A 23,520-nucleotide genomic window follows, 5' to 3' on the forward strand; every position below is an offset into this window, starting at 1 on the left:
CCCTCTTCATCTATAAAGAGGTGATCAGAAAGTGGCAGCACTTCACCCAGAAATGGTGTGTAGAAACCTGTCAGGGATCACAGGTGATAATTAAGTTTGTGGTACCTCCCTGAGCACTACAAAGAGCACTGGCTTTGTCACATTGCTTACCTGCAGCCCTGAATTTCTCCCAGTTCCACAGCCCTTTGTTGTCAGCTCTAGGAAGCAGCAGAAGGGAATTACAAAGTCTTATCCCATTCAGGCAGTGGGACCAAGTACTGGCAGCAGCAGAAGTGAGACTCAAATTTTTCATAGCATGGATATTCAGGGTTTCTACCATGTCAGCAAAGAAAAAGGGAGAAAAGCCTACTACCCCTTCCAAACTTCCAACAGTGCACCCAGTATTAATTACAACACAGCTTTGAGAATTAGTTCAGCATTAAATAAAGAAATTCTATTTTGTTCTCCAATATATTTCTTTTACAAGAAATAGAAGCATAAGGAGCTTAAAGAATATCTACTATATGGTATGGATACATTCTAAACATTATGACAGAGATAGTGTGAGAGATTTTTAGAAATTAAATGCTTTTAAATGTAATTAAGTCATAATAAAGACAATCACATAGAAAACTGTGCCACTGACAGTCTGACAATGCAGGGACATCAGAATTGTTTTCCACCATTCTAAGGCAAAGGAAAATTCTGGCTATCTCATGTTGATGAAAGGCAAATTCTATAAGGGGACAGAAAATGCATTCATAAAAAAGTAAAATGTACCTTGCACATTTGGAATTCTCTAGGACATGAATGGATTGAAGTAAGGAAAAATATCTTGCTGGTAAAAAATCCTGTCTACAGAAGAATCATCAAGTCTTTCATCTCTAGAGCTTCCCTCTGGTTGCCTCTAGGCTGAACACCATCCAACAAGATGCTTCCCTTTGCCCTTAATACATCCCAAGTACTGGACAAAGCCCCTGACTCTGGGGTTTGAATTCCACTTGGAGTCCTGCACCTAAATGTTACTGCATCTAGCTTTGGACCTGGTAGCACAATGTCCTCTCACCACCTATTTCCAAATCTTTGCAAGAGTCTGAGAGACTTACATATGAGAAGAGAATGGTGTTTTGAGCATCACAGAAGTCCAAGGACTATCTGAATGCAAAGCTTCAGTTCAATACTAGTCCAAAAACTGGTATTTTTTATATTATTAACTATTTATTTTTGTTATAGATTATAATCATTACTATTAGTTGGGATTACCTTTCTGCACTAAGAATTTTCCTGAACTCTTGCCAAAGGAAGGTTTCCTGGGTGGGGCAGAAAAACACTTGAGATGACCGTGACTGGTATTCTGAAGAAAATGAGTCTTTGCTAGATATCTAGAGCTGTATTAATGTCTGAATGTTCTCTTCAGTGCCATTCTAGAGCCATGACTATCAGCACATAGGCACGAGAACAATACAGCATAATATAGACTGCTAAAGTGAACAAGAATTTGCCATGATAAATGTGTTCCTGAATGGCAAACATGATCAGAGGAAGGGCAGATGTAGCTGTAAAAGAGCAATATTTTCTAAGCCACACACACACACACACACACACACACACACACACACAAAGAAGCTGAGAAGTAGTAATACACCAATTTCTGACACAGGAAGAAACTGCAAATGGGATCGTTTCTGGAGTGATGTCACATGGCCAAGAGGCACCAAGACAAATTAAATAGCAGTGAAGCCCTGGCGAAAGTAAAAAGAATAATCCTTTCCTTCCTCCAGGATTGAAACAGTTATAAGGAATCAAAATTTTTCCATTCAGGTGCTATCCATGAGCATCACTACCTATGGCAAACTTGCCTATTGACTCAGGGATTTTTCACTTCTAATCATGCTGCATTTCCAGTCGAGTTGATAGACTAAATTAATTTTATACCTTCCTGATCACCTGGTTCCTGGGTCCCTCAGTATCCTCTCTCTGCATTCCTCAGGCTTCTGAAATGCCCTGACCACTGGAATTTCCCTCTGGTTGGTAACAACATGCAGGCTAAAGCTGTCAGTAAGGCACTAAATTCACCCCAAAGGATGTTCATTTTAGAGCTGTTTGCTTCCCCAGCATCACTTGTTCTGGGGAAGTGACAGTCACTCAGACTTGAGAAGGTTAGTCATGTATTAAAACAGGGCAACAGGCATGACAAGACAGATTATCCTCTTCACCTGAAACCCTAATGAATGGAAAAAGGAACTGGGAAGAAATGAGAATTCATCTCTCTCTGACTCCGATTTTTTCACTGATAGTCTGATCTTACAAACTCTATACATAGGAACTGTGCCACTATACTCCACCCAAATGAACTGGGGCTGCATGATCATAATCTAATCTGGTTTGTATGCAGAGAGGACATGCAGTGATCTGCTGCACAACTGCTATCATTGCTGTTGAGAAATATACACCTTATTTCTTGAAAAGGTTCTGCTGGTAAGAGTCACATGATTCTTGATTACTTGCTACAAATCTTGGAAGAAATGAGGTAACACTCTTCCATTCTACAAAAAAAAATTAATTATTCAAAATTTCAGTAAGAACACTGCATGAACTAGAATGAAATTTCTAAGGAAATATGATGAAAAAAATATCTGCCAAAGAAAGCAACAGGTTCAAAAAATTGTTAATGCAGGTTTTGACTCAGAGATGCCTTCAGTTATGCTTACATTTTGCACAGTCAAATACTTCTTTTTTGTTATTATTAAAAATAAACAAATAAAACAAATATTCTGATCTCTTTCATGCCAGTGGAAACTGTTAAAAACAACAGACCAGTTTTGGCACAACAGATTAAAATCTCTTCCTAATCTATTATCAAGATACTTCAGGGGCAATGGCAGGAAAGAGTGCAGTACAAATGAGATCCTTTATAGTAAAATTCAGAGCTAGACAATTTAGCCTAGTGAAGAAAACAGACCAGAAAATTTGGGTAACTTACATTCATCAGACTGCCCTAGATCAGACTCTGGAATCTGAAATGATTCAGTGAGAGTGTCCTCAGGGACACTGATGTAAATATGGAGTAACCACAATGCCTTTCTCTGGAGGCCCTCCCATTATACACTGGTTAGCTAAACAATTTCATTTCAGATAGAACAAAACAGGAGTACTTTGGAAAAGGCCAGGTCTGTGTTGCTTTTTTTCCTTTCATAGTTTATCTAATTACATCTCTGGTCTGATATAACCTTCCTTGCTCAATAATATTTAATCCTTATTTTACCTTGAAGTAGAGTAGCAAATGCTTTGATTAATGGAGTGAAAGGTTTTCCACTTTCACCATAACATCTTCGGGTGCTGAAATGTTGAAGAGTTTTACTGCAACTTGCTACAGCAGTGCTACACAGAGAATCAATGCTTATATTCCCATGCCTTTTTAACATGAGTGAATCACAGCCCATGCTCCTTTAGATACTAAAACAACCACACACTAGAGAGCCATTTTCCTATCCTCATCTATTGTGGCCACTATTCTGCAAAAACAAGAGCTTCCATCTATGAAAAATGTCATGATAAAGAGCTTCCATCATGAAAAATGTCATTTGTACACTACAGCTGATGCCCTTGACCTGCAGACCTACAACATACAAAGGCCCACACAATCCCGCCACCTCCCAAAAAAACCCTTAAGCATGTGTACGAAGACAAAAAAACCCCAAAACCTAGAAATTTAATAAAAAATAATTCCTGACTCCTTTTCTGTGCTAAGTTGTGAATAAGACTGATTAAAACCAACCTGAGAACTAAGAAAATTTTCTTAGTCCTTGGACAACTGCATTTTGAGATTTGCAGTTTCATTAAGTGAAAACATCTTTCTAGGATGTCTGCATGAAAATTCAGAAAACAGAGGCAACCATAAGAAAAGAGAGACAATTACAAAGCTCCTAATCTCCTGAGACATTTACCTTTTTGTAGCAGGCTTTACTCCAGTCTCATTACATATTGGCTCTGATCATCAATCCTATCTGCAACTTTCAACTGTCTCCATGTTCTTTATCAGAGGAACTTGTATCAGGCAATACCTGGAGTGTCTCCATTAATCCAAATTTTAAAAACCAGTAACTGAAGCAAATCAGTATTTGTGCACTGACTGGAAAGAAACCCCTGCAGACTCACCATGACTTAAAATGTCTTTCTGTGTTTATATGACTCCCTCTATCCTTCTTTAAAAAAAGAAGGGTCAAAGCAAAATGCTGGCTGCCCAATGAAATCTTTGAATTCACAGTATGCTTTCCAGTTATGAGAAGATAGAAAAATGAGAACCCTGGAGATCTTTTGGGAACATTAGGCTTTATTAATCAGGAATGTACTTGCCACATACCAACATTCCCAAGCAGTACACTGAATCATATAAATGCCAGGAAGTAACAGAACCCATCCAGTTTGGCCTTTTGTCTTATGGGAAGTTCCAGCACGCTGTGGGAGGTGGTCTTCCAAGCCATTCCTTAAAAAAGAAACCTCTCCTGTTTCCATAATACCTATAGGTTATGTGTTCCAGCATTTTACAACCCCTGCAGTCAGAACATGACTCCTAATATCTAACTTGGTAATTTTCACTGCTCATTGAACTGATTTCTTTAGGTCTTTCTCCCAGTGGACATGAAGAACAATTAATCACTGTGCTTTTGATTATAAATTTTCCCTCAATAGATTTTAAAATTATTTTTTAGTGTATTCTCCTTAAGGTACAACAAAAGCAACACTTTCAGAAGCATGTAATGCCAGGTAGAGCTCCTACATATCCTCTTGCCCCTGGGCCAGATAACTATCAACCAGTTTCTGCTTTCTTCACAATTTTAACTCTAGGATAATTTGAGCCTTGACAAACATTTTTGACCTCTCCACATTTCCACTGGGGTTTCACAGATAGAAATCAGGGCAGAATTTATCCCCATGAGTTTCTGGATTAATGCCTTGGTAAAGGAAGGGGAAAAGGCAAAATTAATTCTCTTTGTTAGTGCAAATGCTATTCCTCAGGGATAGTTGGCCCCAAGACATTCATATTTGTTCAAATCAAGCACACTTCCATACTCATTTCACATTTGCAGCACAGCTTCTACAAGCCAATATCTGCATCAAAAAAAAAAGGCTTAAACTCACGAGAGTCTGCATTCTGTCAGAGGACCAGGAACTGGGAATGGACTCAAAGCCCATCTTAGCCCACCTGAAATTCTAGCTAAAACATCAAATTATAGGAGGAAAGGTCAGCTCCCAGATCCATCAAGAATCCTGAGGATTCTTGCACTGAAAAGAACATGGTAGTGCCTGTAGTGCTTGTTTGTGGCTTCAAAACTCTTCCTTCATCTAAAAGCAGAGCTGTGATGGACGAAGGCCTTCCCAGCCCTGACATCCTGACGCTACACATGCAGCCTGCACTCTGGGATGCCAGCTTACTGTGTCACATTGGCTTGGGTTCTGCCTCTTCCTTTGCTTATGCCTGCAAGCTCAATTGAACTTATGAAAATTTAAACTGTCTTCTGTCTGTTTCATACATCATCAGCAAACAATCACTAGACAAAATGAATTTGCTCTCTGTAATTTGGAGGTTACACAAATGCCTCTGCTGTATAATGCAAAAAAAAAAAAAAGAATAAAGTTTGGTATGCGAGGTTAACTCAGCATGGAGGAAAGAAGCAAAGAAATAGAGGGAGAACACGAACAATAAAATACTCAAAAGTGAGGAGAGTGACATGAGAAATACTTCTGTAAATTAGAGTTGGCCTTGCTACTTTTGAATGATGGGATTAAACAAAGGCAAAAAGTGAATTGTGAAAGATCATCCCCAAAAGTAGCTGTATCACCATTCCTCATGATTTGTCTACATAACATACTTATTTATAATAACAATGGTTACTATTTATCCCCTAAGAGCTCTGCAAACACAAATTCACAAATTCAGTAATGTTCACAGAGCCATATCAGTTTGAACCAGATTGAAAGAGTGATCTGCTGAACAAGGCACAGTGAGGTTAAATGACTTGCCCAATGCCACTCATTATCCATAATGAGTATCAGTATCCACTCAGTATCCATAAAGATTAGAACACCAGATCTCTAGGTCACTGATCAGATCAGGCTGTGTAAAGCTGAACTCTTGACAAACCAACCTCTTTTCTTACAAAAATAACATGGCATATCCTCCTTATTGCCCTCAGGCCATGGTAACCTAACTGAAAAAACTATTGCTTTGAAAGAACATATTTTTCTTCCACACACAATATGTGTGCTGTCATTGTCTCACTCCAAAATCATGCAGACACTGAGTGCGAGCAGAGATACCTCCTCATGCTTGACTTAATCCTATTTGGGGTTAGTTGCAGACAGCAAAGTACTAAACCATAACCTTAAAGTTAACTATTTGAGTAGTCCCATTGATCTCAAAAGATCTGCTTGCCTTTCAACCCAGATAACTTTAGTTCAGAGAACTCAACATAGCAAGAATCCAGCCCACAGACCTTTTGCATTAGGAGAATATCTGTCCCACATTCAGCAAGTGGAGTTTTTCATGCAACTGTCTGACAGATGTTCAGGTGATGTGTATCTTAATGCTTCTTCTAATGCCACATAACAAGTATTTTTTTTTGACAAAATTTGGCTCATCTTATATTAATCATTTACTTTAGGGACATCCCTACGATAAAGCAAGATTTCCACCCTTTATTAAAGAAATAAATTACAAAACTACCAGGATATAGCTTGCCTTTTCTCTTTGCTGTTTTTGGGTTGATACAGGAAAGCCCAAATGGCAAGTTCACCTTTTTAAGAATCATACAATTAGAAACACCAGATTACAGCAAACATAGAGGAAACAAAAGAAATCCTTAAAGCATACCTTCCTCTATCAAAAGTGCCACTACTTTTATTGTATCAAGCAACTATTTACATAGGTTTACATAGGACAAGAGGTATAGCAAGAACCACATCCTCATTTTACAGGATATACGTGCTTATGTAAAACTTTCCTCACCTTGTTCTTCTGTATTCCAGGGACAGGCTATGCCAAGGCTACAGAACTTAAAAGCAGCTACAAGTTTAAAAGTGGGGGTGTTCCTGAGGTTTTTTTTTTTTTGTTGTTGTTGTACTTTCTTTTGTTTGTGGGATTTTTTAGTGTTCCAGATATCAAGGCAGGAATATTCTATTACCATCTGTGTGGCAGCTGTCTGGTGTCAAGTGGGCAATTCTCCCTATCTCTCTCTCAGAGTGATCACAATCACTTCTCCCATGGCAGGGGACAACTGCTGATAACAGGCTATTGAATGTCACTGCATGACTGATAAGAACTATAACATCCCATTGTGAGATGCTCTGCCCAGAGGGAGGAGCCAAGCATTGCTAACCAGATACAATCTGGAGATTCTGACACACCAGCACGGCTTCCCACTGGATTCACCAGAGGAACAGCAGCTGCTTCTACTTCCATGGATCTGCAGAGGAAGAATACACCCTTTTTCTGCAGGACCCCCTGCTCCAACAGAACAACACCTGACACTTCAGGAGGACTGCAGCCACATTTCCAACTGGACTGCTAACAACACCCTGACCAACAGGGTGTCAGGTTGAGTTCTGACTCTGTCAGTGTTGTTCTAGTGTATTGCACTGTTGTATTTTATCCGTTTTGTTTTTTTTTCCCTTCCCTATGAAAGAACTGTTATTTCCTGCTCCCATATTTTTTGCCTGAGAGCTCCTTAATTTAAAATTCATAGCAATTTGGAGGGGTGGGGAAGGTTTGCATTCTCCATTTCAGGGGAGGCTCCTGCCTTCTTTAGCAGGCACCTGTCTTTCCAAACCAAGACATTTAGCTATTAGTACAAGAAACTCAAGGATTAAAAATATGGGCCTTTACTTCATGGAATGGAAAGAAGACCTAGGCAGAACAGTCTTAGGAGTCCTTATGCCACACTCCATTCCCAGTTTGACCACTGATTTACTTGAACATAGAGAAAGCTGCTCAGCATCTCTGTGTGAATGCACTTGACACTCCGGATAAAAAAAAGGAAACCAAAAACATTTCCTGAACATGAGTTTTACACTTGTGTATTTATTTTCCCTTCAAAATGCAGAGTCTCATATACCTAAAGAAAGCTCATCCCAGCCAGCACCAATTGCTACTCTTATTTTGTCTTGGGCTCTCCATGCAGGACTTAGTGACCATCTGGATCGTAAGGATTCAAAGAACTTGCCTTAATTCACTCTTACACTGCTGCTGCATTTTGGAAAGAGAATTACTCCTGCTTTCCAACAAAAATTTTCCTGGTTGTTCACACTAAATTGCAAGACAAGCATGAAATTTGGAACTCACAGATTTAGAAGTGTTCCCCCATTTTTCCCTGAACACCTCCCTTTAAATTGCTGCTGGATGCAGCAAATCCATGACAGTTTTCAACTCAGCTCACCAGTGTAATTGCAAGGTTAACCTCTGGTGGCCAGGGAAGCTGCTCACATTCAGCAACGAAGAGCAGAAAATGTTAAATACCATTCACTGGCCACAGCCTGCAGTTAATACACAATATTTAAACAACACAATGGCATGGCCCTTGCCAGTACTGTAAAAACACAGTGGAGTTGAGCCAGAATGGCACAATCTGCCTGTCTGAGTCATGCTTGGCGCTTTGTGCTGGAGGGGAAGGCTTTAGCTGCCCACAGTGTAACTGTACCCTCAAGCTAGTTTACAATAAAACATTAAAATATATTAAAAAAGGGGTGGGGGTGGTGGCAAAGGCATGATAAATCCCCTCTAATAGTTAAAATATTTTAAAACTGAAGTATAAAAGCACCACTTTAGAAGAAGTCTCTGGATTTCATTACAGACTGCACATTTTGATCTTAAACAAGAAAACAAACTGACTTTGCTTTGTAATATTCCACAGCTTTGTACCGTTCAGCTAAAATCAATCCTTTTCCTTCTTTCTACAAGCTTCTGGATTTTTTTCATATATTATTTCATTTGATTAAGAGTATCTGAATCTGCTGTATTTTCCAATCCTCTTTTGCATGCCTGTTGTTCAGTCACTGAAGTTCCAAATCTTAATTATTAACCCAAATACATTAAATAAACAGATTCTAAATAAGGGTAGATCAGAGTGATGTGCAATCTGAGTTGCATTTATAGAATAACTATGCTCTTAGAAAAAGACTCCTTTCTTGCTGAGACATAGATGTTATTTTGAGTGTTTTGTTGTGTCACAGCAGCGATGAATTAGGTATTTCTGCCTTCATGTGCGCCTTAAAGCAGCTGAAGTCCCCTGTGATGTCATCAGAAAGTTGTTTGTTTTTTCTTATACAAAGGAGAAGAATTTTTTATGACATCATGAGAAGAGAATAAACTGTATTTCGTGCTATAAGGAATCTTCTGCTACTTTCAGTTATCTCTGCACCAATGTGCAGAAATCCTCTCTGACAAAGCGACAGCAACTGTAAATCAACAGAGATGCACAGTATTCCTAATACTATTCAAAACAAAGCAGGAAAGAATGATCTATTCAGTACTCTGAAATTAAAGATCTGCAAGATGGAAGTTCCTTTTTAATTTTTAAATAAAACATCCTTTGAACTTCTAAATCCCATTCAAGGGGACTCTGACCTTTATCCAAGAGCAGCTACTGTGCTAACACTTTGGATGCATATAGAGGAAAAATACGGACAAAAGGTACCGGAAAAGCTTTTACTTACAGGAATGCAGTGTGGCTTAATCTTTTTGTTTTTAAGGTGCAGTGATTTCAGCATCTACAATGTAACTTCAGGCAGTCTGAAAAGAAACAGGTTAAAATCTCTTTCAGTTATAATTGGTATTTCAGATTTAATTAAAAATTAAACTTTCATAATGTTTCACCATCCAAAGCAATGCATTATCAGTCAAGCGTAGCCTTTTTTTTTGTTAAAAGAAGCTCTTCCCAGAGTAGTTTGCAATGAAAGAAAAAGAAAAAAAAGCAATTGAGAGTAGCAAAATATATTTCTTCAGCAAAAGATCTCTGAATAATTTGGAAAGAAGCCTTCTGCCACTTAATTTTAACAATCAACCTTATACTAATTAAAAAAAAAACCACAATTAAAAAAGACAGAAAAACACTACCACATACCAAAGACTGTGAGGATAAAAATGCTAATTTCAGCAAAACAAGGACATTGCTAGGACCAGAACATACGCACCAAAAGGGAAAATATGGTTTTACATAATGCCAGCCAACAACATTTTTTACAAATTCGTTCTACAGCATGCATCACTTTCAGACTGTTGCATGGAGAAACAGAGGAAGACAAGTTCAAAAAGAGTAAAGCTGTTTTTGAAGTGTGCAAGGCAAAATGTCCCTTGCAACCCTTTGTTAAGGGATATGAAATAGCTCATCTATAAAACTGCATGGTTTCTTATCATGTAAAATAAATGTCACATTACTGTGCAAAACAGATGATTAAGAAGTGGTAGCTGCAGACACAGCATTAGAACAGATGCAAAAAAATATTTTTTTTCAAAATGCAGTTGAAATAGTTGGAATGACAATAAAACTCCAGGGGTTGTACCATAAATATGAGTTTTAATGTTAGACTGGAGTTTAAAACCTGTGGTTTTAATTATATCTAATTATAAAGGCTCCAAAACCAGGAGAAACGAGAAAAACAAAAAAATTATAATAAATTAAAACAATTTTGCAATAAGTTGTCAGGATTTGGCCTCGTAATAACAAACCATACAGCAATATACACAGACACATACAATGTACCAATGACTCATTAAAGGAACAAATCAAAACTTCATTAAATTTTATTTTTAAAAGGTGACAGCAGAACTTGCCTAATTTACCCCATTCAAAGTCAAAGCTATTCTCCCCACCAGCAGCACACTCATAGAGACGGTCAAATAAATCCTGGATGCAAATCTAATACTGTTTTTAAATGTACCACAGGTTGGGAGCAATTCCTAAGTGTAATGTTACACTGTTCTCCCATAAGTCAAAATACAATTCCTCAGATGTCAGTCTTATATGAGGCTTCTCAATTAATCCTCATGGATCTTTAAAATAAAATGCACCATACCTGACAATATACTGTCACACAAACATGTTCATACACACACCAATACCACAAACAAAAATAAGCTCACAAACTTATTTGTAATTTTAAGTTTTCTACTCTGTCAAGATCAGAGGTATGGAAGAGCAGGAGGCAAAACAGAGGGTGCAGAAGGGAACAGAAGAGGAAGAACCAGAAACAATTCTTAAGCATTTGAATGAACAAGAGCCGTCTGATAGAGGCACTAGGACGATGCTGCCACAAGATAACCTTTACAGGCTTGGATAAAATTTTTCCTGAAGGAACCACCTGACACACATGTCCCTCTGTTCCTCTTCCTTTAGACAACCTTATATCAAGAAACTTTCCTTCTTTCTCCTGATTGACACCTAATAAGGTAGAGAAACAGTGAAGAAATCCAGACAAAAAAACTGGTAAGTCCATCAGCAGCATGAACAGCACAACTTCCACATATGGGATAACAGTTTCAGCCTCTGAACTTCCATTTCTTTCACTTTCTTCCCCTTCCAAATTTACCCCTTTTCTAACATCTTCAAGACTGTAACGATGGCTTGCTGGAAGGGCAGGAGAGGGGCAGCAGTATTTAAAATCAAAAGCTATTTCTTCTAATGAATGCAGTGAAAAACTGACCTCAACTGAGACAACAAAGAGCATTCACTGAGGGTGAAATTTATCCCTGTGTAGAGAGCCAGTATAGAGAAGCCCTATTCCAATGACCTAAATAGGAATAAATTGGTGCATGGACTTCACCACTGAATTTTGTCCAAAATTCCAATTTTTTTTTTTTTTTTTTTTGTAGAGAACAAAGAAACACATGGGTGTGTCCTGTCAAAGCACAAAGGCACAGCACCTTCTTCCCATGCTGGGCATAATCCTGACAACTGCTCTTCAGTGTATCTTCCTAGTGGTTTTAAGCTGAAGTCTTTTGTGCTTTGCCCACGTTTTTCTGATTGGGTAGGGAAAGGAGGGAATGCAACATTTGGCATTACTCTGCAAGTCAGCCCGAGGACAGTGCCTGCAGATAAAGTGGTCCCTCTCCTCAAGGCAGGCATAATTAGCACACACGGTGACTCTTCTAATACAAGAAACAGAGCCTTGGAAAAAGCTCTCTATAAGAGCTTGCCTTCCTGTGCACCAGTGAGGATGCTTAACACTTGTGGGGCAGGAGATCATGATTGTTAAGTGAAAGGGATGCTCTAATCCCCTTGAGGAAAGAAAAGAGACATGGCTCAAGAACAGTCAATGAACTTCTACTTGAGAGAAGCCCAAAAGCTGGAATTGCAAGAATGAGGAGTATAGCAGGAATGAGGCACATGAGTAAAGTGGTAAAAACAAGGCAAGTGTTGCCTCTTAGTAAAGGCTTTAAAAACAAATATCAGAAGGTAAACAGGTTTCACTTTGTTTTCTCACAATTCCTTCTTGCCATAAAGCTTATGCAGAGTGTGAAAACTGTGAGAGGAAAGCTACCAACTCTACAATGACTGAAGTTCATTATCAATATCCCATGACTTGCATGACTCTACTTTGCCTGACTCATGGTTAGGGTCTAATTCCCCACTTTAATAAGAATCAGATTCCTTCAATCTAAAAAATTAAAGAGAAGGGGAAAAAATGTAATTCTTTATCAGGAAACATTTCAGGTGATGTCAGCCTTCTGCAAACTCTTAGCAATAAAGAAGTTCCATATCTGTAAAGCTTTGATTTTTCTTGATTACCTTAACTCAGCTGGAGCAGGTCAGTTAAAGTTGTACATAGCTGATTAATTACGAGCAGAAGGAAGACTAGAGGAGAATACAGTGCAACACTTTTTGATATCTTTAGAAATTTCCAGACATAGAAATTACAACCTCAGTCAACTGATAATTTTTCAAGCTTACTTCTTGAACTGGAAATCAACAATGAAGCCACTGCCACAAGTAACTATTCAAAGAAGGAAAAATACTGATGTCCTTACTCAAGGAAAAAACTAATTGATAATATTAAGGAACTCATCTTCAATAATCAGGGAATGAGGAAAAGGGAGGGCACTGGAAGACAAATGGACACACACAAACAAAAAAATAAGCCCTTTACCTTCAAGAGAATATTCAAAAATCCTCATGGGCCAGTTAAGAGACCTCAATCCAACTTCAGAATCAAAGTAATTACTTAGGATATGGCCCAGAATAATTGTGTCATAGAAATGAAAAAGGAAAGTCAATTGTACAAGTACCTCATCTAGCAACAAATATACAAACTCTGGAATTGGAACCAGTATAGACACACCCGCACAATGCTCTGTTCAGGTTCACTGGTAAAACAAAAGAGCAAATCTTATTAACACAGATATAGCACTACTCTACTGCTTTTTTTAGGTGAATGCACTTTAGTTGGCATAACTCTCTATAAACAGCTTCATGTTTTTCACCTGTTCCTTGTCCTGAGTGGAGAGAATAAAAAAGAAAAAAAAAAAGTAATAACAACGCTTGAAAAATCCTCCTAAAAATTTTGAATTGGAGCTCTACTACACTTTAAAAAGTATGCTGGAATTTAGGTTATTTCCAGCTCTGCCTTCAAACTCATAGCCATTTGTGGCTCAAACCAGAGTCACACGGCTGCTGATGGGAGAAATCTGGGGGCTTTTAATTCTGGCAGAATGGGAGCAGAGGACAACCTACAACATTGTGCTGGGGTCAAGGGTTCCTCCCACTGCAGGAATGGACAACAGGAGATTGAAGGTTTCTTTCTCAAAATGGTAAACCCCCATCTGTTATTCGTTCACTACAAAGATGAATGCCCACAGAGATCTCGTCTTCCTCATGGCATTCATCCTTCGAGTTTACTTTCTTAGTGAAGATGACACCCATTACAAATTTTAATTTCCAAACCATGGCTGTTTCAGCTAGAAAAGCATTTTAATCAGGAAAAAGGTTTATTTTTAGCTGCAATTCACACACACCCCACATCCCCCAAAAGTATTTGAACTATGTTTGTTCAAGTATGATAAAACCTGCCTTTGGGCGAAGACTAAGACTCCTTGAAATCTCAATTTCAAAAAGTTAATCAGCTGTAAAAAAGCTGCAATGCATAATCCACTCTAATGGTCACTTGGAAACAGGTACTGGATGCAATTTCACCACAAGGGCCCTCAAACCTGTTAAACATGTTGGATCCCTTAACAGCACAGTCCATCCCCCTCAATTATTCCTCCTGCTAACAGAGTTTGCAACAAGCACTTGAGAAGCTGAACTTCTCAACCCACAGAAGAGTTGGTCTCTATAACTGCACTTAGGATCTGACCTGGGTTCCCAATGTTTAGGAGTTTAATGGGTAGTTCTGTTATAGTTAGGTGGGACCCAGCATCATTCTAAATACCTCTTGAAGCTTTCCTCCTACGCAGGGGCGATGATGGTAATCAAGCTGGCTGCTGAAAACCATGATATTCCTTATTCCAACTGTTTTCTTGCACAAGCTGTCCCTAGATCCTGTTTATGTTCCCAAGGAACAGGAACAGTGACAGCATGCAGCTTTCACGAGGCCTTGCCCAAACAATTCTTTCTCTAAAGATACAGTTTTTTTGTGCAGCAGCTCTGAAGCTGATATTCACTGAGCATCTCTTGGAATACAGCTTGAAGACTTTACTTACACCCTTTACAAGCTATTGTAGCGTATAAGCTTCTCCCACTTCTTTTCAAGGTTCATAATGCTTTGATCTTCACAGCCTCACTGCTCCTGCTGAATGGTATCATCTCCCATGGCTCATACTATCTTTAGTGCATAAAATGATAATACCTGTTAAGAAGCAGGCTCTATCACATAATCACAGCAGAACCTTCACATTTATTCTGGTTTAACAGAGAAACTTACATCAATAAATGCTTCATTGTGATGGGTATTTCAGTGTGGTGACAAACTGGGCGGATAAAGGAAATGTGGTGGATATAATTTGTTTGGATTTTAGCAAGGCCTTTGACACAGTACCACACAGGAAGCTCATAGAGGCACTAGAGAATTATGGTCTGAATACTGTTACAATAAGATGGATAAAAACTCTGACAGATAGGAAGCAATGAGTTATTAATCAATGGTATTACAAAAGAATAGAAAGAAGAATCTACTCTGATGCTGAGCAATTGGTGCTAGGATTATTATCACTAAAGAGATTCATTAAAGATGAGAAAAAGAATGTAGATATTGACTGCATCCAAAACAGCTGATTCAGAAAAAAGAAATTCATCAAATGTGAAAGGTATCAAAATTGTAAGATCCAAATAATGAAGATGTGCATGAGCCAGAACAATGTGGCATTCAATGTATCTTAAAATGTAAAAAAAAAAATCAAAAACCAGTACAGAATTTTGTTTCAAATTCAGAAATAGAAGGTTTTCACTGTGTTTGCTTGACTTCATCATGTTACTATGCACTGGTATGGCCCAGTTGTGAAATTGGCTCCCTTGGAAAGCAAAGTAAAAGAATATATTTCAGTCACTGTGCTAAGGGACAATCATCTGGCCTATTTTCTTAGAATATCAGTACTAATGAATAAAATTTTAAAGTTTAGAGTAATCACATATAACATCCTTAAAAGACTTCTTTGGACAGGGGACTCTTTTAGTTGTACTTCCTGAATTTCCACTGCCCTGCACAGCTAAAACCATTTTGTTGCTGATTTCTGGTATAGGAGATGACACTGAACTATCCCCACAGAGACACTGTGTACATTCAAATGGGTACTACCTCTCCATTTCCTTCACAGATCTGCCCCAAAAAAATTCAGCCTGACCCTTAGCTGTGAAAGGGCAAGATCCTGGATGAAAAGTAATGTACTTAGATGAAATGAAAAACCCCAGGGCAATGCACATAAATCTCATTGGACATATGGCAGAGAAGGTCAAAGTGATAAACCTTTATTTGGAAGTCTAGCTATTCCAAAGTGTGGAGCAATTAAACATAACAGCTGACTATTTCCAAGATAAGCTCATCTGTATCAGCAGGATGTGAAGTCCACTATATCCTGCCTCTTTCTCTTTCCTTGTGTGGAAAACAAACCCCCAGCACCAGAGCCTCTGCTTACTTGTGCCCCTTCAAGAATAAGGCCAAAATAACTTTTAATGCTCTCTTTCTTGAGGCAGCAAAACTGAGTGAGTGAGCGAAAGCTACACATTTTCAACTGTAAGAAATTCAGGAAAGTTGTCACAACTCCTCCTCTTGACTTATTGCTCGTGGTCATTGTCTTGACATGTGACATCAGAAGACTGTACCTGGTAATCTCAATCACCTATGAAATCCATCATCTATGGTTCTGGGATCTTTGATCTTCTCCCAAGATCTCCAGTATTCTTCTACACTCACACAGCAGCCTAAGCCCATCTCCTCTACCTGACCAGCACCCGCTTCCCTCCGTCTTCACTGTGAGAATCTGCCTTGTTTGCACTGCAAAGCTTCCATTTTCCATTCTTGCTGCATGCAGAGAAGGGAATAGGATGAAGGTTTGACAGAAAGAGACAGTGAGGGAAGTGTATTACCAGAGAGGCATGAATTTGTGGGTCTCATGTCAGAGAAGTGGAAAGAATCAGAGATGGCAATATCTACTTCAGGTCTCTGGAGCGGCAAGTGCCAGTGTGGCTTCTGTGTCCCTGACAGACTTTGGATGGACAGTAGGTCCATCACTGTTATGCTACCCTTAGCAGAAGGCTTATCCCCACAGACCTATCTTGGGAGGAACTTGGGATTCTGATGTGCAAGAAGGGGCATGCTATCTTTTAAGAGTAAATAAAATTAATAAAAAGCAAAATTAGGACTACAGGCTGGCTTTTGAGTTCATACAAGCAGGTGCACCACAAGTGGTATCAGGACTCTTCCAGATTACACATGGACAGATTTTACTTCGCCATACGCAGCAGCACAAATCAATGCAGTCTTTTACTTCAGCACATTATTTATGCTTTTTGACAGAGGGCCATTAACCTGAATCCCAAAACCAGCTCCATCTTGCACAATGTCATGTACAAACCATGCCCAGAAGTTTCATATTATTTCAGTTTATGTAACTGCCATATTAAGCTCAAGGCCCAAGGAGGATACTGAACAATATCTTATTGTACAGGCTATTGAGATTCAATATTACAGGGACAATGCTACCAACCCCCTCCAATTTCATTCATCTCAGAAATCTTTGCAAATTTAATACCAGAGGACTTGGAGACCTTTAGACTGTACTGCAAATCTGCTGCTTAAACTTTTAATGTTACATTGATGCAAGCTCGTAAATATTTCCCAATAAAGTCCATATATGTAATTCTTGTTTAATTAGACATCATCCTACAAGAAGAGAAATTCAAACCCAGCTGGAACTATATAAAAGTTCAGGGAAGTTCAGTTCCTGCACTGTGATTTGGCAAAGCTCTATTGTAATATTTTTCCCCAGAAACAATGCAGAAAAAAAAAAAAAGGAATTTATCAGCAATGATTTGAACTGATCACTGTGTCAGGACCGGAAATAATAGCTGGAAGAAAAAAGGAGAAAACATGCTTCCATTTACTTTCAATATTAGTAAAAAGAAGAAAAAGATTTTTATATTGTCAGCCACATCCTGCAAAATCTAGGTAATAAAGCAACAGCATAATGACTAGATAAGTTTAAAATGGATTTTTAAAAAGAATGGCTACTATTTTCTGAAGAGAAAGTATGACTAAATACATCACAGGACTAGATTCAGAGACCTCAGCATCCTTGAGGTCCATCCCTGAGGTAGGCCTGGTCCATTACAAATTATATTTTTAGTTATTCCAGGGACCTTGAGATATTGAGTGCACACACTTAAATCTATATAATATTTATCTTTGCTTCAGATACTTAAGATGAGGAGTACATGGTATGAGCTCGGGTTCGTGGGGCTTCTGCAACAACTGAACTGCTCAAAGTTCCAAGACTAAAATTCACCCTGGCTCCGTTTGCCCTACAAAAACAAAACATATCTAACATGCAACAGAATGTTATTATTAGCAAAAATAAGTTTGGGCCTTCAACTTGCTCCATAATCTATGTTTAAACAGATGAGACCAAATGTATCCTCCTGGTGGTCAACCAAACTACAGAATTAAAACTGGTACATAATTTCTTAGCAGTAAAAAAAAATTCTAACAAAAACCCATGTACAGAAAAACACAAAATTAAGTTCCATCATGTTAACACTAACACTGGGCAAAGTCTACAAGACCATATGCTAATTGCATGCCAGGTAAAGAAGATGAGAAGATCAGATATGCAATTGGTAACTAAATTTCTAATAAAATAACAACTTCAATCTTTTTCAAGTCTTTTCCAAAATACCAGAAGTGATTAGAACACATTGTGGACCAGTCACTTGCCAAGTTTCATGTTTGAAATCAAAGCTGTTTTAAAATTTCCTGAACAACAAAAAAAAAAAAAAAAAAAAAAAAAAAAGCATTTTAAAACTGGTAACATTCAGTCATGGTGATATAATCAAATATCAGCCAATCTGAATTTTGGAACATTCTTGATCTAATGACTTTATGTTGCAACGAAGCCCAGAAAAATATTTCAGGCCCAATTGCTGACACAGTGAAAATAATATTCATAAATAGAAAAGGATCATTTACATATTATACAACTAAATTTTTTATTTCTTCAATATGCCTTGAAAGAATTAAAAAATTAAAAGGATAGATCCTTTAGGACCTTTGTTGTCATAACTGAGATGCATCTACATTTACCACATTAACCAAATTTGAACCCACCTGTAATTTGTATGGAAGAGCTAAAACTCTTCTTTTTTCCCTCCTCTGCACCTCCCACAGAAAGAACTCAGCACTCTTCAAGCATTTTCTCTGCAAATAACTATAAAAAAGGAAGTGGGTCTATCAAGGAGGAACTGCTTAGTTTCTGTGCATGTGCTGAGGAACTCTTTCTGAATTAATGCAGGCCAGCACCATCTCATGCTCTGCTGCCCCCCTGCCCCATTAAACAATGCATAAGGAACAAAATTTGAACCTGTACCTTCCACAGTGAAAGCACTTGTGAAATACATGAAGCCTGCCAGGATACAAAACACCAACTGCGATTCCAGTCTGTGCTACCTTTTTAAAGATTGCTGGATATTTATTCTAATGTAAGCAAGCAAAAGAATGAAATATGATAAGAAGCCAAAATTTAGGGCAATAGTTTACCATAAAAAGAACATTCTAGGAATCACATGTACCTATAAATCCTCATTATGCATCTGTGTGTACTAATAGAGACTATTATATAAAATACCGTATTATTTAACATCAAGTGAATGGAGGTTTGGTTTTAATTACATGTAGTCAACTGTCCCTGTAATCAGTTGGTACAAAACAGGGCTAAAATTTCCAAGCAAATTCAGCCTTTCCTCCTTGAATCTCAAAATTCTTTAGAAGCACGCTTTCTTTTCCATTAAGAGATTCAGTGATGCCAACAACAGATACATTACTCTCCCAGCAGATCTGGAGAAGCTGGAGCAGAACTCTGAAGTCCAGCTGCCAGATCTTCTGCTGTAGCCATCTGACACAAAACTCTCCCTCATGCATTTCTCTCTTTTAGCTGAAGTTTTTACTCCTAAACAATGCCCTATGACATTAATGTCTCTATATTTTCTGACTGACTGAGCTTCATATTTGGGCAAGAAAGAAACTTTCCACTTCCTGAGCTATAACTGAAACCAGCCTAGGGTTTTATGTAGTCAGTGATCTCCTTTCTGTTCTCATTGACTGAAAGTCTGCATTAAATATACTGCAATAAATAACCAGTACAGTAGGGCCTAATGTTCACAGAAATAAATAAATGTATCTCTAATGTGAATTACAGGAAAAAAATTGTCTTTTTCTTAGTTCTAAGCCACATTAGAGTTCCAAAAGAAGGAACTTCTACACAGTAAATGCATACAGAAGTATTTCCTAGCTCTGCAAGCTACCATCTTACATAAGATAGTACCAAGGCCACTTAAACATATTAGCCTATTAAATCTGCATCCACTTGATGTTCTTAAAATCCTAATGAAACGTTCCAGACTGCTATTTGTAGGACTTCTGAAGAGTCATGCATTACTACCATTTCTCTGAAAGTAGGATGACAGTCCACATACCATTGGTGGGACTCTTGCTGATGGTATGCAGAAAACTCATTAGTCACACTGCTCTGGCTCATCTTATTTCCAGTTCCTAAACTTCATCTGAAAACAACTTCACCAGCAGCACCCTATGCCCCAAAAATACAAAACAACAAATCCCCCACAAAACCAGCTAAAAGCACATTCAAGATTTAATTTTGCACTGAAAGCAACACCAGTTAGTTTCTGAATAGAAAACTACACCAGCTAACCTGGAGGGGAGAGAAGCCTCACATCTATGAATAAGAGTAGAATTGTCCATCATTTCCTAGGTTGTCTCCCACAATAAGATGTGTCCATATCAGGAAAAAAGAAAGAAGCCTATCCTTAAGTTACTTAAAGTACAGTTTCAATCAGGAAAGGTTCTTAGCTTTGAGTTATCACTGTGCTAAAAATAGAAATGTTCAGGAAACGCATTACTCTTGAAAATTATTTCTCATACAATCTGTAAACATGTTGCCCTTTTAGGTAAAATGGCAATTGTCTGAAAGCCAGAAGCCAGAAACATTAAAGTGGAAGGCATCTTCAAAGACAGTTTGCAACCCAAAAAATTTAAATCGGTGCCTTTTTTTTTGTTTTCTCTAAAAAAGAATCTGAAAGGACTAAGTAGGGATGGGTGAAGAAGACTGAAAAGAAACTTCCGCACTTTTCCTTCGGAAGTTTTTGTTTATACACACATAGACACATATATATATATACACATATTTAAAAGAAATGCAGGTGTTCTTTTCATAACATTGTAGGCATGTCTGAGGGACAAGATTTGAAGCAATCCCAAATTTTTTCATGTTTTATGCAAATTTCATGTTTTCATTTTATCAGGTATGGCTTATAAAAGAAAACTAAAAATTCACACAATTCAGGTTACAAGTTTAATGCTGTCATAGTTTCCGTTAATATTTTTTTATTTTAAGGAATCCTTATTTTTCTTTTCTCTTATCCAGTCCCAATGCACTTTGAATGCTACAATACTATTTGATTGAAAGGTATTGTGGACAACTTCTGGTTTGGTGGGTGCAGAACACTGGATGTTTATATCTAATATTAAACTTAAAGGTGTTAAGAAACAGAGTGATTTTTATTCTTCTAGCTGCTCAAAATACTGTTTGTTAATTTTCTAGATGCAAGTTTTTAAGTAATGCTTGGAATAATACGGGATCGTTAACAACCAACTGTTTGAATATGCAGTGGTAATAGCTATTAATGATTAAGAACTATTTGCTATATGTATTGTTAACAAATGCCAGTCTAGTGAAGGTTTGCTTTTAAGCTTTAAGCTGGCTTGACTTCCCAGACTTCTTAATACTTGTTTGCTGTAGCTGATGCCAACACCCAGCTTCTCACTGCATGGCTCGTGTTGCATCCCATGATCAAGCAAGAAAAGAAGGCTCCAGTATACCTTACAGACATGTGGCAGAATGAAAAAAGCCTTCATGCTTTACTTTTCACAAATTTGCCAGTGTATGAAAAAAAAAAAAAACACCCCAAGCAAGTAAACTTAAGTAATCTGTTTCTCTACGGCAAATTTCAGGAAGTCACAGACGGTACAGAAAGACTTAAACAAATCTCTCCTAATTTTCTGGATATTTTATTAATGTGAAGGTAGTGTTCAGGTAAAGCTTTCAATTCTACAAGTGATCTTAGGTCTCCTTTCTTCAAGCTGCACAGGCCAAACTGTCCTGGAATCAGAAAAACATTTTCACCTGAATTATTCAAACAGCAGAACCTGCCTAAATCTTTCTGTATGAATCATTATCAAGGCAAATGACAGCATATCTTCAGAAAATATTGACAGCCTGTTTACCACTACCTTCTACCTTCTCAGTATTTGGCAATAAAGAACTCTGAGATTCTCAGTCAGGAATCTGAAAATTACCCTCATCCCACACAGAGATCGATTCAATCAATCAGTATTTTCTTACTGCATAAAGAGACAAGCGGTTTGCCAAAGGTCATAAAGCAAATCATTGGTTGAGCCCGGAATAACTAAAGATATCCTGTCTCTGGACACCAGCTTTTTCTCTTGGTTTCTGTAAGGCTAGAATTGTGCTGCCTGAATACAACCTCCTGCTAGTATTCTTAATTTACCAATTTCAACCAGATTTGCTAAAGGCTTATCGCCCTGAATAAAAAGGCTGATTCCTATAAACTTCATAAAATTAAAAAAAAAAAAAAAAAAGGAAGGAAATAAGCAGAGGTGGAGAGATATTAATTTCCCACACACAGAGCCAACAGGACAAGTTCATACCTTAAGCACCACAGAATTGGATTTATAAACACCTCAGAACTCAGGAAATACTTTAGTAAGAGGTCATACCTTCTTTGTCAAGAAGTCAACCACAACAAACAAAAATCCATAGAAAACTTAAATTCCAATGATTGCTAACTGTTTCTAGAAAATTACTGGAAGTGAATTCTTCTCCTCTATTGCAACCTTCAGCAGTCCTGATTAAAATGAACCCTATGAGAAACAGTCTTCTCATTACCTTCTTGAGGTGGAACAAAAATTATGTATCACCAAGAAACACACCACTACACATAAAAAAATATGTTATTAGAGGAATCTCCTAATATTTTGGCTGCCTAGGAACTTTACCTACTAATGTCTTAAGATATCCAGAATATCCTTCTGATTCCAAAGTAAGGGGAAAAGCTAATTTCTACATTATTTCTCTTCCTGCAACTTCAAATCAATCTGCTTCTAGCTTCAAAAATCACATAATTGTGTCAATAGTGCAAGGCTCATTCAGATGTGACCATCAAAAGGGAAAGGTTAAATAAGTGACTTGAAGACTCCATAAACAATCTGAAGTTGCTAAACAGCCACTCATTAGTACATACTTCAATTGCCTGAGGTGGGAGAAGGATTCACCATAATCTGAAAGCATTAATGAATTGGTTAGCAATGGGCTGGATATTGGCTCAAACAGCAAATAATTTTTCCCATGGAAAAGGCAGCATAGAGGAGCAATTCTTTTATAAACATCACAGATGGTCAAAAAACTTAGGCTACAGCTCCTGCATCAAAGAGCAATTACTGCTGAGCAGTGGAGGAGGAATGATGCAGCCACTGTAAGAGAATGGACAGGGTAGAACACACCATGGTCCGCAAGAGAGGAAGTGCCCCAGGATTTAAATGCAGCCCTGGTGGCTACCAAGTTTTGAGTGAGACTCAAAGAGTAGACTGGGAGCGAATCTGTAGTGTCCTTTCCACATTTTATGAGAGGTTTTTTTGTTATTTCTGTTGGAAAAACAGGCTATGTAAAATAACAGTTTGACTTCTGTGTTGCCTCTTTTAGGCATCATCAACCATTTCAGGGTGTTGTTATAAAAGACAAGTCCAAAA

At 38.0% G+C, this 23,520-nt stretch overlaps 1 protein-coding gene across 21 annotated transcripts in view; it reads right to left on the reverse strand.

The window, feature by feature from the left end:
• The window catches only part of ZBTB20 (zinc finger and BTB domain containing 20), a 448,287-nt gene that overhangs the window by 305,143 nt on the left and 119,624 nt on the right, over positions 1-23,520 (reverse strand). For 20 of the 21 annotated variants that reach the window (XR_009485256.1, XR_009485261.1, XR_009485257.1 and 17 more), the window contains one exon: positions 9,691-9,766. The gene's annotated coding sequence lies outside the window, so the exon portion shown is untranslated. Of the gene's footprint in view, positions 1-4,067; positions 4,466-9,690; positions 9,767-23,520 lie in introns of those variants that run through there. The other variant, XR_009485262.1, reaches the window with a different exon arrangement.

Source organism: Haemorhous mexicanus, chromosome 2, assembly GCF_027477595.1.
Source record: "Haemorhous mexicanus isolate bHaeMex1 chromosome 2, bHaeMex1.pri, whole genome shotgun sequence".
Lineage (NCBI taxonomy): Eukaryota > Metazoa > Chordata > Aves > Passeriformes > Fringillidae > Haemorhous > Haemorhous mexicanus.